This window comes from Thunnus thynnus, chromosome 9 (assembly GCF_963924715.1).
Source record: "Thunnus thynnus chromosome 9, fThuThy2.1, whole genome shotgun sequence".
NCBI classification, from domain to species: Eukaryota; Metazoa; Chordata; class Actinopteri; order Scombriformes; family Scombridae; genus Thunnus; species Thunnus thynnus.
In genome coordinates, this window is record NC_089525.1 from 32,540,760 (window position 1) to 32,557,161 (window position 16,402).

The 16,402-nt window shown below is 41.4% G+C and overlaps 1 long non-coding RNA gene across 1 annotated transcript in view; it reads left to right on the plus strand.

The window, feature by feature from the left end:
• The window catches only part of LOC137188809 (uncharacterized), a 374,566-nt gene extending 360,137 nt beyond the window's left edge, over window positions 1-14,429 (plus strand). Inside the window, exon 2 of the long non-coding RNA XR_010929531.1 lies at window positions 14,139-14,429. This is a non-coding gene — a long non-coding RNA (uncharacterized lncRNA). The remainder of the gene's footprint in view (window positions 1-14,138) is intronic.
• Window positions 14,430-16,402: the final 1,973 nt, after the last annotated feature.

A 16,402-nucleotide genomic window follows, 5' to 3' on the forward strand; every position in this document is an offset into this window, starting at 1 on the left:
CTTGTTCCCTCTTCTCCTCATCCTCTTCTCTCCTCATCATTTCCTCTCCTCTTTTCTCCTCCTGCTCCTCATCTTCTCCTTCCTTGTTTGCTGTCTTTTCCTTTCTCCTACCCTCTTCTACACATTTTATGTCCTTTCCTCTCCTCTCATCCTCTTCCTCCTCCTCCCCTTTAATCTCCCTTTTTATTCTTATGTTCTCTTCCTCTTCTTCATCCTCTCCTCTCTTCATCCTCCCCTCCTCCACCTTCTCTTCTCCTCTGCTGTTCCTCAGACAGTATCACCTGAGGATGACGAACAAAAACAGACGCCACTCTTTCACCAGCCTAACATTTCCCCTCCATCTCCAAGGTAACTGACATCATAATCATCAGCCTATGTCGTCATCATCATCATCATCAGCCGCAGCAGCAGCAGCAGACTAATGATGCTAATTTATTACCAGCAGAGATTGGGGCAGCTTGACTTCAGCAGGTGAAGAGATGTGGGGTACGACCCTGGCCGGTCCAGCCTGCTCTGCTGACCTTCCAGACGGGCCGCTGCAGCGCTGAATGTCCGGCGTGATGGTGGGAGGTGAGAGGATGCTCGTTAGCTGCTGGCGTGGCTGACCTTGGAGGAAGAGGAGGAGGAGGAGGAGGAGGAGGAGGAGGAGGAGGAGGTAAGACTGGTGTCTGTTTGTTTGTGAAGCTCGGTGTTCCGTCAGTCAATCTGACAGATTAGTGTGGATTTCTGTTTGACTTTTAAAATCCAACTCTTCACCTCATGGACTGAAGTGTTTTTACAATCTAAAAGTGTTTTTTATAGGATACGTTCATAATTTTTTAAGTGTGCCTTAAAAACAACAGTCAGGTGTCCATATGAACAGTGGAAGAGGTTTTCCTCGCTGTAATCATTCCTCCTGTTCATACTGGCTGTGCAAAATACATTTAAAAGTGGATATGAGGCTTCAGCAGTCAGAGTTAATCATATCAAGTGGATATCTGACACATTTACAGTCTTTTTAGCATCAAATTACCATAGCAACGGCAGCGGATGCAGATGCAGCGGCCAGTAGCTCCCTAAAACTTTGCTACATTTTTGTTTTAATTTGCTTCTCATCTTTATTACTGAAGCACGTATTACTTATGATAGAAATACACTCGGTGGGGATTGGATTAAGTGCAGCAGACCTTGAAACGATCACTGCCCCTGGCGTCTGCTGAACACCCGGCCAGACCAAATGTCACCGCAAGCGATGAGATCACCTCAGGAAGAGAGCTAAGCTAACCCAGCTTGGACCTGAGGCTGTTCCTCTACCCAACCTACTTCTGGCTAAAGTCCGGTCGCAGGAAAATAAAATGGATAAAATAAGACATCTTTACAGAGACCTAGCTCCATCCCAACATCCTGGATCAAGCTATTGCACTTAATCCACGCCAACAGAACACAAGACTCCAGTAAGAGTAAGAGTAAGGGAGGCGGACTCTGTTTACATCAATGACACTTGATGCTCAGACACAGTCAGAGTGGATGGACGATGTTCACCAGATGTCGACCATATTATCTGCTCAAAGACTTCAGTGTGTTTGTTTTTGCTGTTTACATTTCTCCAGATGCAGATTAGAGGAACTGTATGAGGTCATCAGCATTCACACATGACAAAACAACCAGATGGTATTTTTATTGTAACTGGTGATTTCAATCAAACAGACCTCAGAACTGTTTTAGCTAAATTCAACCAGCATGTCCACATCCCCACCAGGGGAAGTAAGACTCTGGACCCTGTTTATACCAAACATTCCTACAGCTACAAAGTCCTCCCTCGCTCATATTTTGGTCTATCGGACCATATTTCCATGCTTCTCCGCTTCTCCTGTCTACTTACTGTCAATTGATCAAAAAGGGTCAAACCATCAGTTAAAACTGGAGAACCACATCAGTCTTGAGGAATATACGTCAACAGTGACGTCATATATCAGCATGTGGTGATCAAAAAGACAATGAAATCCCCAACTAGAGAGCCTGGATGAATGAAGAGTCAGGTGACAAGAAAACCTACAACACCGCCAGAGCAAGACTGAAAGCAGCAGATCAGCAGAGACTGGAGAGAGACCTCAACACCAACAACACCGAAGATATGTGGCAGGCGATCCAGAACATCACAGGCTACAAAAGGAGGAGGGCCCACATAATGTGTGAGGCAACGTTGCCAGATGAGCTGAACTCATTCAGAGCTTGCTTCTTTGATATCCTCAACAAAGAGTCAGCTGTAAAGTCCACTCCGCCTCCAGAGGACCTGTCGCTGTCAGTATCAACAGCAGATGTGAGAAGAATCCTGCTGAGAGTGAATATGAATAAAGCTGCAGGGCCTGATAACATCCCTAAAAACATGAGCCAACTAGCTAATTGATGTTATTACTGACATTTTTAACATATCACATGTTAAAACAGACAATCACCGTCATCCCTGGACCTACCTAAACGTACCTAAAAATCTGCAGTGTCTAGTCCAAACGATTACCACCCTGTGGCTTTGAAAAACTGGTTCTCAAGCACATCAAAGACAAGATCCCAGACAGCTTGGACCCAACAGAAGCAACAGATCCACAGAGGAGTCTTCACACACCTTGAAAATAATAACACTTACATCAGAATGCGGTTTGTTGATCTCAGCTCAGCATTTACTACAATCTCTCCCATGAAACTGATTGGAAAACTTAGCAGTCTTGGCTTAAGTACCACAATCTGCAACTGGATTTCCTCACAAACAGACCCCAGACAGTTGGGATCCTATTCACGCTGTACACCCATGACTACAACCCCCGACATGGAGAGAACTTTGTTTTGAAGTTTGCAGACGACACCGCCACCATCGTCGATTTCAAACAACGATGGGAGTTCATATTGTGCACAGAGAGCAACCTGCTGCTCAATGTCAACAAAACCAAGGAGCTGATTGTTGATTTTAGAAAAAAGGAGGCAAAGACACACAGTCCTGTCTACATCAGTGGAGCAGGTGAACAGTTTCTGGGAATCAGCATCATTACCTGAGAACCTGTCACACATCTCCACCCTAGTAAAAAAAAACAAACTCAGAAACGACTGTATTTGTTAAGGAAACTTACGAAGGCAAAATTCCTGTCCCAAGTTCTTGTTAACTTTTACAGAGGAGCGATAGAAAGCGTCCTGACTGGAACACGGCCAAAGACAGGGAGGCTCTGCAGCAGGTTTTAAAACCGCCCAGAACATCATCTACTGAGCATCAGTGATATCGGTGAGGTGAGGCTTCTGCACAGAGCCCAAAGGATACTAAAAGACAAAACCCACCCAGCTTGTTCACCCTGCTGCCGTCTGGCAAGAGATACAGAAGTATCTGCTGTCGTACCTCCAGACTACAGAGCAGCTTCTTTCCTGTGAGACTCAACTCATCCTCTGCACTACAACATAAAAAATAGTTTTATTTTTATTACTTATTGTTTATTAATCCATTGATATCATTTCTGTTTTTGTGAGTAGCATAAGGGGACATCAAACTACATTTTGTTACACAACCTTGTGTTGTAAAATGAAAATAAAAAAATAATCTTGAGATTCCCTCTTTGTGTTTCCTCAGACAGTGTTTCCCTGTTGAGCTGCAGTAGAAGTATAGTAACAAAAAAAGGGACTTTGCCACTAAAATGACTGGACTCATTTGGACGCTGAAGCTTCATTTCTGTCATAAATTGTGGAACAGGTGGACCCAGACTGTAGGCCAATCCAGACTGGAGAACTTCTTTATTTTGAGATGGTGCCAGCAAAAACAAAAGCTGAGCAGAATGCAAAACAAGACTTTTAAAAAAAAACTGAACTGACACTCTGGAAAGAACAGATGACTTGCAAAGCAAGGAAGATTATAAACCGAACAAAGGTGAGTAAAATAAGACACAGGCAAAAGAGGTAATCAACGAAGGGGAAAAACACAGGAAGTAAGAGGTGACAAAACCAAGCGGCAACCTCTGGGGCTGAAAAATGAAGCCAACGTGGAAGTGCCAAAAACTGCAGTTCCTTGAATGGCCACTTGAGGCTCCAAAAGCGAGTCAATCCCCATAGACCCCCATGTTAAAATGCCCAACTTTACAGCAGAAATAAACATGTTTACAGCCTGGTACACAAAACGGTTTTGGTCTCTGTAGCTAATTTCCCCTTTCATGGCAACTGTACGGGGGGTGAATTTTATAAAGCTGTAAAGTTATGCATAATGAAGGACATGGCTGCTTTGAATGACAGGTCCGCCAGCCGCTAGGTGGCTTGTTTCAGCCATTCAGCCCGCCTCTTTGCCCATTTTTGATTGGCTGGGAGTTACACAGCGTTATGCATTGAGCTTCAAAACTGCTCTTCAGAAACCAACGGGTGATGTCACGGTAACTACGTCCATATTTTTATACAGTCTATGGATAAAACACAAGGAGAAAACATTTCAAAATAAAACAGAGACCTAAGTAATCAGACAACAAGGAACAGGTGGTACAACACAAGGGCAGACTGGGAGCTGATAGACTGGGGAAGACACCAGGAGCTGGGCTAACGAGGGTGATGCAGGGCAGGTGAGAGGAGGAGCACATGAACACAGGAGGAGTGAAGGAAGACACAAGGGAAACCCAGAAAACAAAACACTACAATCTAACCAACAATGCAATACAGTCCATCAAAGATACAACTCAAATAACATGAACATGCAAACCCAAATGACATAAAAGCCAGAAGTCTCTGATTACAGTTCGCCTACTCGGTGCATCTGTTGGTAATAAGTTGATTGACACTCACTGTTAAAGTTAAAAGGACCCGACCGTGAAACTAAACTTCTGCTACATACTGAAGAAGGCATGTGGCCAAAACGTCTGTCTGGCATTTTTTTTTCTCCCACTGTGCTCAAGTTTGACAAAGCAAAACAAAACAAGATGAACAATCTAACTGATTTGGGTGTGCAAACCCTTTTTTGTGCTTTGAACAAATCCCATGAAAAGACTCAAAACCAACAATGTGTGAATCTGTCTCTCAGTACTCTCTGACTTCCCTCGTCTGTCTAGCTGTCAGCCCCAAGCCCCAAATCAGGAGGAAATAGTACATTTTCTGGTGACTATTTTCAGCGGCGGATTAACCCACATTTTGTGCTGTAGTGAAGATGATGTGTGTGTGTGTGTGGGAGTCAAAATTAACTACAATGTGTGTGTGTGTTCATGGTAATAAAGGAAAGGTGTGTTTTTTAATAGTTTATGGACAACAACGGATCTCTGTGGCACAGAGCAATAAGCTGTATCAGGTGTGTTGGATACACACACACACACAACAGTAGCATAAAATAATAAAAAAAACAATAATCGACTCATAGTTCAGCAACCACACAGAGGCTCATCAGGCCTGTCAAGCTTTTGATTTGTCTGCATGTTGAAGAGGTTTGCATGAGGTGAAGTGTTTTGAGGACGGTTTCTTTCCAATACTAAAAACTAAAGAGCCAATTAACTCTCTACCTCCATGTATCCAAACTACATTATTATTATTTTTGTGAAGTTACAGGTCATGTTAGAAAAAGCTTCATTTATGGCTGACTGTGTGGTAGGGATGTGCAGAGATCCCAGTATTTGTATTTGTATCTGTATTTGTTGAGGCAGCAAAAATTATTTGTATTTGTATTTGTATTCAAATAAAATTGGAAAGAGGCTTAAAAATCCTGTTTTTGTTTTTATTACGCTTTTAATTTTAGAAAATTAAAGTGTTACAATAAGTGTTCATGAGTAAACTACCTTACTAAGGAAGTCCACACACCGGGTCTCAAACTGGAGTCTCCCAGATCATAGACGACTGCGCTGATTACTGAGACAGCACAGCATGTAACATGTAGAAGAACTTCAAAGGTGATTCTTGCTTTGTACTTTGTATTTATTGCCTATTTTTTTACAACCTAACTTTGTGGAAAGGAGAAGGGGAACAACAGGTTATGGAGAGTCCCTTGAGAGCACTTCATGCGTGTCAGTAGCTCAGCTTTATCTCTGGGGAACACCCCCAACTCTGGAAGTGATGTCCAAATAAGGAAATGTGCGTCATGCAGCAGGTGGATGTGACTCCCCTCGTTGAGACCTGCTGATAGAGCAGAGGAGAGAGAGTGAGATAACCGACCCGCAAGCTGGTATTTGACATGTTTTTTTTTTCTTCCCAAAAACAAATAACTTTTAAAATATTTGTATCAAACAAATATTTGTATAAAACCCACTATTTGTGCTTTGCCGAATAATGTATTTGTATTCGGGCACACCCCTACTGTGTGGGAGCCGGTTCTTATGCTGCTATATTAGAGTTTAAACTAACTCTTGCTTTTTATTGGACTTGGAGAAGTTTTACCTGAGATATGTTAGGCTAAAGTCAACACATGAAGGACGTATGTTGTTGTTTTTTTATACTGTAGTACAATATTAGAGCTGACTTTTATCCTGGAATATAAAAATAACTCTGCTCTTGTATCTATATCTTCTACGTGGATCATGCTGACTTCTCACCTACTGCTTTGATCTTTTCTGCATCATTACACAGCTCAGATTAATATTATATCATGTATGTAGCAATCAAATGTACGTTTAAGACTCCTTTTGGAGTGTTTTCATTTTCATACAACTCTGCTGGGAACATTAAAAAGTCAACCGGTGACAGACTTTTTAACACTTTTTAATAACTGAATTGCCCATTAGCTACAGCTGAGAAAATCAATGGCTGCTGCCTAAAAATGAGAAGCTGCTTTTGTCTGAAATTTATTGCTTCAAAACTTACAATGAATTTTGAGCGATAAACCTCCAACTGCTATCACTACGTGTGTTTCCACCTGTTGTTGTTATTCACATTTTCACATTTGAAACATCTCAAAATATCACAGGTTGAGGTGGAAAGTGCAATGGAAACAGATTTAGTGATTGAATCATCGAAGTACATGAATCATGTGACTTAAACGTCACTGAAGAAACGTAAACATCAGATCTGTGATGAGGAGACTGTAACGTTCCTCAAATTAATACATAAAACAACCACGAATGTTGTTTTTCTATCATGTTTTCCGTGTTATTTTTCAGTTTTTCAGTTTGACTGCCATTCTTTTAATGACGTCATTTCGTTGTGTCCTCTTCTTCTGAGATAGTTTAACAGCATGGACTGGAAAACTAGCGCCACCTGCTGTTTATCTTGATAAACAGCAGCGGATGGAACCACAATATTTGATTAAATCTGTCTAAGTTTGTATGGAAACCTGATTCATGGAAACCACATCATGATGTGGTAAAATGCAAAACTTGGACTGGCATAGCAACGGTAACCAAGGGAGGAGACGAAGCGACGGATCAGTTCACTGTTGGTCTTTACATAAGGTTTGTTTACAGTGAGGAAAAATGAAATATATCGGCAACGTTATCCTTTAAAGCCAAAAGTTATTGGATGTTTGATGAAATTCTAGTTCACCAAACACTCAGTTCAGAGAGACATTTGGTCCTGATGCTTTCTGATGTTTATTGTTAGATTTTTTTTTTTGTTTGCTTTTAAGCTTCATCATTTCTCCCCATTATAGTGATGAAACCCACCAGATTAAATATGGACTCCAGTCGTCCAAACACACACACCAAATCCATTTCATCATTACACATTCATCCTTCGTGCCTTCATTTTATTTTTTCATCTGAATCCAGAAGCTGTCGCAGACTTTGACTTTAGGAATATATATTGGTGTGTGTTTGTGTGTTGGCTGGTTGAATTATGCAAAGAGACAGTGTTTGTCTCCAGCAAGGCCAGACTCTCTTTTTCTGATCTTTCATCATTTTCGTCTCTTTGCTTTTCTTTGTGTTTCTCTTCGGTCCTTGACACACAAGAAAAAAAAATCTTTTTTTTCTTTTCTCTTTTCTGATCTCTGACTCACTGTAAAGAAAAACTGAAACATTTTATCGGTATTCTGCTCATCTCAGTCACTGAGTTCTTCTTCCAAGGCTAAAGGACCAATACCGATGCTTTTATTCATACTTTAGTCCATTAACTATAGATTATGTAAAGTTTACATTCCTGCTGAACATTTCACAAACTGAGTCAGTTAGTCTGATTTCAAACCTTCCAGACAGCTCACTTCATTTTAGTTCAGTGTAAAAAAAATCCACCTGCGAAGACAGATAATCCTTCACAGTCACCACTGGAATCAACTTGTTGCTGAAAACAGGTGACGTAACTCATATAACAAATATCAAACAAACAACTCAAGAAGACACAAAAGCCAATTTAAAAAGATGGGTCTTCAATAGTTTTTTAAAAGCTTCTACAGACACTGCTGACTGTATTTGTCCATAGTGTTGGAGCCACAAACGCAAAAGGGACGATCACCTTTGGTTTTCAGCCGTGATCGAGGGACAGCCAGTAGGTCCTGGTTGGAAGACCTGAGTGACCTACTGGCGACGTAGGGATGGATAAGATCCATGATGGACTCTGGAGCCTGTCCATGCAGGGTTCTATATGTAATAGTAAGAACCTTAAAATGAATCCTAAAACGAATGGGCAACCAGTGCAAAGAACTTAAAATAGGAGTGATGTGAATCATCCTGCTGGACCTTGTTAGCAGTCTTGCAGCAGCATTTTGGACCGTTTGTAGCCGGTTCACAGATGCTTTGCTGAGACAAGTGAAAATGGAATTACAATAGTCCAAACGGGCGCATGGATGATCGTTTCTAGTTCCGGTTGTAAGACGATGGACGATGGATGAAAAAACATGTACAGGTCAATGATTTAACATGCTAATCAAAATGCATAGCCTGGTCAAATATGACACCGAGATTTCTTAAGTTTGACTTAACAGCTGATGAAAGGGACCCAATACTCTTAGCTACCTTGGGAGCTATACTGTCAGAAGCAGTGATGAGAACCTCTGTCTTGTCAGTATTAAGCTGTAGGAAGTTGTTTGACATCCAGTCCTTAATAGCAGTCAGTGCAGCACAGACAGTTTATCAGGTTTAAAAGATACATAGAGCGGAATATCGTCAGCATAACAATGATAGGAAACATCACTAAATTTGCTGATAATATGCTCAGACGTCTGTTTTCATCAAAATGTCTGATATCCACCAACCGGTTGCCGAGGAGTTCTTCAATGCAAGTTAAAGGGGAAAGCAGAGATGATGCCGGCAAACACAGATTAAAGAGAAACCGTAGAACGAGGCAGCGGCTTTTCTTCAGCTACCAGCTAAGAAAACCAGCTCTCATGACTCAAAAGTTTTAGCGGTTATAAGAGTGAAGAACATCTCACATCTCAGTCTAAATGTTCCCTTTTTATCCACAAGTAGTGAACACAACACTGACATATCATCAGCTTTTAGAGTCGATATGTTTGAACTTGTTAGCAAACAGTTTCCACATCCAGCGGTTACGGAGCAATGTTATCATTCATTTGGAGTCGTGTTTCTGTCCACCTGGTGAATGTAAGTCCAATATTCACTCTCTTTTAACTCTGTTTTTACTCTCTACCAACTCCTGAGGAAATATCTGGATCTTTAGCTGCTAAATGCTCCACTATGTTCACCAGCTAGTCTACAGCTAACTGTGTCTGTTTGCTGTTAGCGTACGGTGGCTTTTTAGAGCTTTTGACATTTAATACGTGATACATGGCTGTTTTAAAAAAATATGTTTTGTTACAATTTTTCTGTAATTTTTTATGGATGTAGCGAGCTAGTTGTAGATGAAGATAACTTAATTTTGACGATACAAAGCTCTGATTGGCTCAGTTGATTCTCCAACCAATGAACACCAGAGTTATTTCAATCAGGAGAGTTTACGTAGTGAATGGTGTTTATTGAACAGTATGATAATAAATTTAAAAGTCTTTGGCGATTATGTGGCCTAATATGGAGGGGGCGATGAATGCATGTATAGGATAACCCCCCCCCCGATGGAGTCTAGACACTGGTGGCGGTGATGGAGAGGCGTGGATCGAGGTGGTGTGGTATCGGCTCCTGGAGACTTGGGGCCTCGCCGGAACGAGAGGCTGAGCAGACGAGTGATGATCCGGGATGGAGAGGCGAGGAGCGAGCTCCGGTGTTGCGGCTGAGGAGGTGGATGGGGTGGGGGTGGACGCGATTATTGCCTGAAATGACAGCTGACAGCGACAGAGAGGGAAACGGTTTTAAAGTTTGACAGCTAGGCTGTGATTGGCTGTTTAGGGATCGTGGAGAAATCTGATTTGTTAACTAGAAGTGACGTGACTAACAGCTGATGTGAAAGCGGGAGGATCTGAAAGAGAGAGGGAGAATGAAGGGTGAAATTATGAATGAATGAATGATTAAGTGTCTTCCTGTCACACACATGTCCTGTCAACAGAGCAGGTTTCCTCCTTTGTGACAAAGCAGTTTGCAATAGTTTAAAATAGAGCATTTGAGCCAGGTAATAAAGTTAAAAGCAAAACAATGCAATTAACTCATGTTTAGTTAGAAAGTCACAATGTTTGAGTTTCTTGTGTAACTTTTAAAGGGCTAAAACATGCAAAAGCACCAGTTGGACGGCACCAGAAGGCCGTCAGCACTGCCAACACGCAGAAACGGAAACACAGGAATCTGCTGATTTTTAGGAAGGGGGAGAAAAAATAAATTTACAATTCAAGAAGCTGCATTTATTTCTGCCTGGTTTCATCTCTCTCTCTCTTCCTTCTTTAAGAGGTGAAGCCAGCCGCGTGTTTGGCTCGGAGCGGAGAGTTGTTGTGGTGGAGTTTAGGTAAAGAGAGAACACGGAGGAACCAAAGAAAACACACAACATGGAGAGGAAACAAAAAGAAGAAGCAAAAAACACCAAAAAACCGCAAACAGAAGATACATGTGCAGTGTGCATTGATTTCTGTTTTGAGTGCCTCCATTTCTTCAGCATTGCAGTGTGATGAGAATCCATACACACACACACACACACACACACACACACACACACACACACACACACACACACACTGAGCCTGTATACTCTGGAGAATCTGCAATCTGTGCCATTTTCTCCTGTAGTGAAATATTCGTATTCCCTGTGACAGCCGAGGGCGGTGGCAGAATTTACCTTCACATCCACATCTGAGCGTCTCGGCTGCCAAACCGCCGCCGCCCACCAAGCCTGGAAATCTGCTCTAATAAGCAGAGCTGGCTGCTGAGGCACTGCTCAGTAAATATTACTCAGTAAATATTGCGCTTACCAATCAAAAACGTCACCGGTTTCAATATGACCCCCTCTAAATATCAGACTGCAGGCTGAGTTATACCTCTGCATGCCCTTATTCATTCTGCTCATAATTAGTCATTATTCTCTCACATCCAGCCAACAAGCTGACTCTCTCTGGCTGGAAGTTTTCTCTCCCTGCTGCAATGAAAAATGTTTGGAAAGTTTCTGTGGCTGGAAGTTGTTTTTTTTTTTTTTTTTTCCTGCTCTGCTGTAGAGATTTGCAGCCTGAATCCAACTGGGTCTGATTTTATTTAATCTCCTCGGACTTTACTAATTATATTTTAGTATATTGGGGTATAAACATAAGTAGCACAAAAGCACTTTAGAAAGCAGGTGTGTGCAAAATTATGATGCTGGTAACACACTAAAGGCCTAAACGCACTGGAAGCGTCTGATGAGCGCGTTTTGTTTATAATTGTTCTGAACGGCTTCAGTGAAAAGCCGACTGTCACAGAGAAGGGAGGAGGACAGGGGAGACGTGATGTCATTTAAATACATAGATAACAGCAGTCAGTCAGTGTTGCACTCAGCTGTTCACATGAACTCACCTCCACACAGCTGGCCAATCACTGCATGAAGAGGGTTTGAATGTCGGCTTGTCTGTTTTGGAAAGAAATGGCCATGTTCAGCCCTCCCTTATCTACTGTCCAAGAGGTGTGGAAGGAGGGAGTTTAATGGGCATTTCCAGCATCTGAAAAGCATGTCTGAAGGAGTTTATCACCACCTTAACTCCTGTTAGCGCCCCCTAAATACTGCTAATAAGACAATGTAGGAGAGAAGACGCTACTGATTTAATTAGATCCTTATCAGTGGTGGAGCTTAAAGGAAAGGGTTCATCTTCTGGAAAACAGGAATGTAACCAGTAAATTTCATGACAATCTGTATTTATCTGTATGAATGTTTGAATATCTTGTGACATTTCATCCTGATGGTGATACTAGAAGAAAAGTCTGTAGGTCATAAAAGTCATTATGAATCAACCTCTGGGAAATATGAATATTTAAATTTGAATTAAATAAAAATTTACTGAACCCTGCAAGGTGATTGTACACAGCAGCTCGCCACAATAAAAGTTTGATTAAAAAAAAAAAAAATGGCTAAGAATAAGTGAGCTGACTGTGAACTCTTTTATGTCCAAATTTGACAATAATCTTTGTTTTTATATCCGACTTTTTAGCTGGTTGTCAAACACCTGCAGGAGGAGAACTACTTTCTGCTGCAGAGGAATACGGAGGACAGCGGTGCTTCTTCTGAGAGGAGAAACAAGTACTGGCTGCATGTTAGTAACAAGAATCGACATCAACTGCTGCTGCGCCAAGTGTGTGTGTGTGTGTGTGTGTGTGTGTGTGTGTGTGTGTGTGAGTGTGTGTGTGTGTGTGTGTGTGAGTCCACCATCTCCATAATGGATTGTGACTGGTTGATTGAAGTTTACTGAGAGCTGCTAATTGGACCAGACTGGAGACGTGGTTTTGTGTGTATGTATGGTGTGAGTGTGTTCATGTGTGTGTGTTTGTGGACTAATGGCTTTGTTCGGAGGACTAATGCTCCGTTTCTTTCAAACAGACCCTCATGATCAGCTAGAGGAGGTGCTCCTGTTTCTCTGCTGGTCCAGAGGGTTACCCATAACACCTTTCTCTGTGTTGGTTTGAAGCAGAAGCCTTATTCCAGCTTTACACCTCTTGGTTCATTTGTAATAAGTCAGTGTGGACATCAAACAGACCAAAGCTAGAAGACTACAATCAGAGATGAAACAAGTAACTGATCAATCAGTCCTCAGAAAATTAATAGGCTTTTATTTTGAAAATAGTCAATATACAAAAGCATCAAATAGTCACATTTGAGAAGCTGGAACAACTGTTATTGACTCTCATATTCAATAATAAACTGAATATTTTGGGGTTTTAGACTTTGGTTGAATAAAACATTCATCCTGGAGCCAATCTCTGCTGACTTTGGACGAGAGGCGGGATACGCCCTGGACAGCTCACCAGCAAGCAGCAACCTCCGGGGCTGTAAAATGAAGCCAATGCAGAAGTGCCAAAAGCTGCAGTTCCTTGAACGGCCACTTGAGGCTCCAAAAGCGAGTCAATCCCCATAGACCCCCATGTTAAAATGCCCAACTTTACAGCAGAAATAAACATGTTTACAGCCTGGTACAAACAACGGTTTTTGTCTCTAAAGCTAATTTCCTCTTTCATGACAACTGTACGGGGGGTGATTTTTTTTATAACTCACCTGTTTAAATCTTATTAAGCTGTAAAGTTCTGCATAATGAAGGACATGGCTGCTTTGAGTGACAGGTCCGCCAGCCGCTAGGTGGCTTGTTTCAGCCATTCAGCCCGCCTCTTTGCCTATTTTTGATTGGCTGGGAGTTAGGCAGCATCACGCACTGCAAAGATGGCGACGGCCGGAGCGGCTCACTTTGAACGTTTTGGTCTGTGGGAGGAAGCTGGAGCACTCGGAGAGAACCCACACAGGCACACGGAGACCAGAAAGACTTTTGAAGATGTTAATTTAGGCGTCAGGAAATTGTGATGGGTATTTTTCACTTTTTCAGACATTTTACAGACAAAACAAATAATAACTAAAATATAAGTATTAGTTGCAGGCCTAACAATACTGTATCCTTGTTTGAGGAGAACCGGGTGCAGCATCACCTGGCTAAAACGCTGCGTTGTCCTGACCTCGTCTGGCGGCCTCGGCTGCTCACCCAGACTGTTTGTTCTCCGTCAGTGTGAAGCCTCTGTAACAAGCGTTGTGGCTATTAGCCAAATGGCTGTAATATTACTCCCCTCAGACTCCACAGTCACTTTGTTCCTCATGTTGGCAATCTGTCTGAATGTGTTCTCTGTTATTGCCTCTGCTCTCCTCTCCGCCGCCAGACATTATTAGGAGGGTTTTTTTTCCCTGTTTTTGCATAACAGGGCGAAAGCCGACACGCTAATATGATGTTCAGAGCGGCAATGAGGCGACGAGAGACGGCAGGTATGACTTCCTGTTCCAGCCGCTCAGGACAGACAACAAGGTCACGTGTCAAAATGTTCAGACATCCTGACAAACATGCCGGCTGCAGCGACCGGCGCTGGAAGGTGTTTTTAAAGGTGCTTCTTACATGTTTAGTGAAACATCTTAATGCATAGTGTTTAACAGCTGTGGGACACATATTCAGATGCTTTATGTAACCAAATAAAAATATCAGTTCATGCATTATTAATTTTATTTCAATCTTAATCTTACTTTTGTGGATTTGCCTGCTCTCAGATCAGTTGAAAGATCACACGCTCCTTTAAATTGTTGAGTAAATTCTCTTATTTATGCAGTATGAAGTCACTGTGTGTAGAAATAAAAGACTCAACAATAGTCATACAGTTTTTATCTCATGTTGTGTAAAAATTAATTTGAAAAATTAATTTAAAAAAAAAGTAAAGGAGAAAAAAGTGTGTTTAGATCCAGAACCCCAAAAACATGACTGCAATACACTGAAATATATTGAAATACACTGAAATACACTGAAATACACTGAAATACACCAAAATACACTGAAATACAGAACTGGGTGTTAAACAGAAGTAGATGACAGCTGACATAACTGCGTCTCCTCCAGTAAACCAGCTTTCATTTACCAAATGTCATGAATCATCTTGTCTTCAGGTTATGTTTTGTTTTTTTCTTTCTCATGTGGTTCTGCATTTCCTTTTTTAATTTGTTATCTAACTTCCTGCCCTTGTGTGTTTCCCGCTCCTGTCCTTGTCATCATCCCCTAATGTCCTCCACCTGTGTCTCGTTACCCTCACTCCCCATGTGTATTTAGTGTGTGTGACCCCTGCTCCCTGTGCCAGTTCCTCTCTAGTGTTTTTTGATCCCCGGATCTGCTTTTTTGACTCTGCCCTTTTGGTCTTGTTGCCTTCTTTGACTGCCTGCCGGTGTACCGAACCTGCAATTAAAAGACTTTGTTTTTTGGAGTTTTTCTGTTGTTCGAGTCGTGCGTTTGGGTCTAGTCCTGGTGTACCAGACACCCCATCAGACACCACCTGGGAGACAAGATACCTGTAAATGTTTGATGAATAAAACGTGAAACATGTCAAAATAACACAATATATCATAAAATTATTACTAATTAGTTCATTTAAAAGTGCTTCGTGGTATGAATGAATGAATGAATAGTTTATTTCGGTCATACATAAGAAGGAACAAAACAACAAATTGTGTGTGTATGCAACTGACAAAAACATCATCATACATGTTTATACCGATCCATTTCACACAATAAACAAATCACACAATCAATGACCAAAAAAGGAACAAGCTGAAGCCCACAAGGCTTATTGTTGCCGATCCTATACAATCCATACGATAACCCAGAATATCAGCAATATGAAATAAAGAAAAAAAAATTACTCTACATCGTAATCCTAATTATTTCACATCTTTATCATTTTACGTTATAATCCTTTATTATTTTACATTTTAAGGCTTTTTTGAAACTCATCACTAAGACTGTCCCATAGTTTGACTTTACATATGTCAAAGATACACAATCCTCTTAGGTTATAATTTCCTTCTCTTAACTTAAAAACAAATGTTAAATACAAATAATAAAGCTGTATTTAAGATGCAGTCTTGAATCGGCTCCAAACCTTCCTGCCACAACAGATCAACTCATCACTACACTGCAGAATATTATAAGAAACCACCTGGAAAGCTTCTGCTGCTCGCCATCATTTAAAAACAAAGAATATATCACGGGTGAGCGGGACCGGGAGAGGTGGGGGGGGGATGTGACGGACTGGAACCAAAACTCCACTTAAACTACCGACAGACGGCTGACGTGATGAAATGAGATCAGATCAGGTTTTAGTTTATGTCAGAAACTTAAAACATTTAAATATTGAAGCAGTTTGTTGAGCAGCTCCAGTCACATGTGCAGGAAGAGTTAAAACAATCTGTAAAATAATAACAGCTGCAGAGTTTCAGAGCGCTGCTGTTCAGCCCGCAGGTAAGACACACACACACACACACACACACTGAACAAAGCAGGATTATATGTGTGTGATGTAAAGAGTTAGATAATTCACTTTGAAATGATTTAAAAGAAACAACGCTAGAGATAAAAACAAGCACACAGCCTGGAGGTCAAAGGTCATACAAGGAGCTGAAAGACAAACTGATACATCAAACAATATTAAGG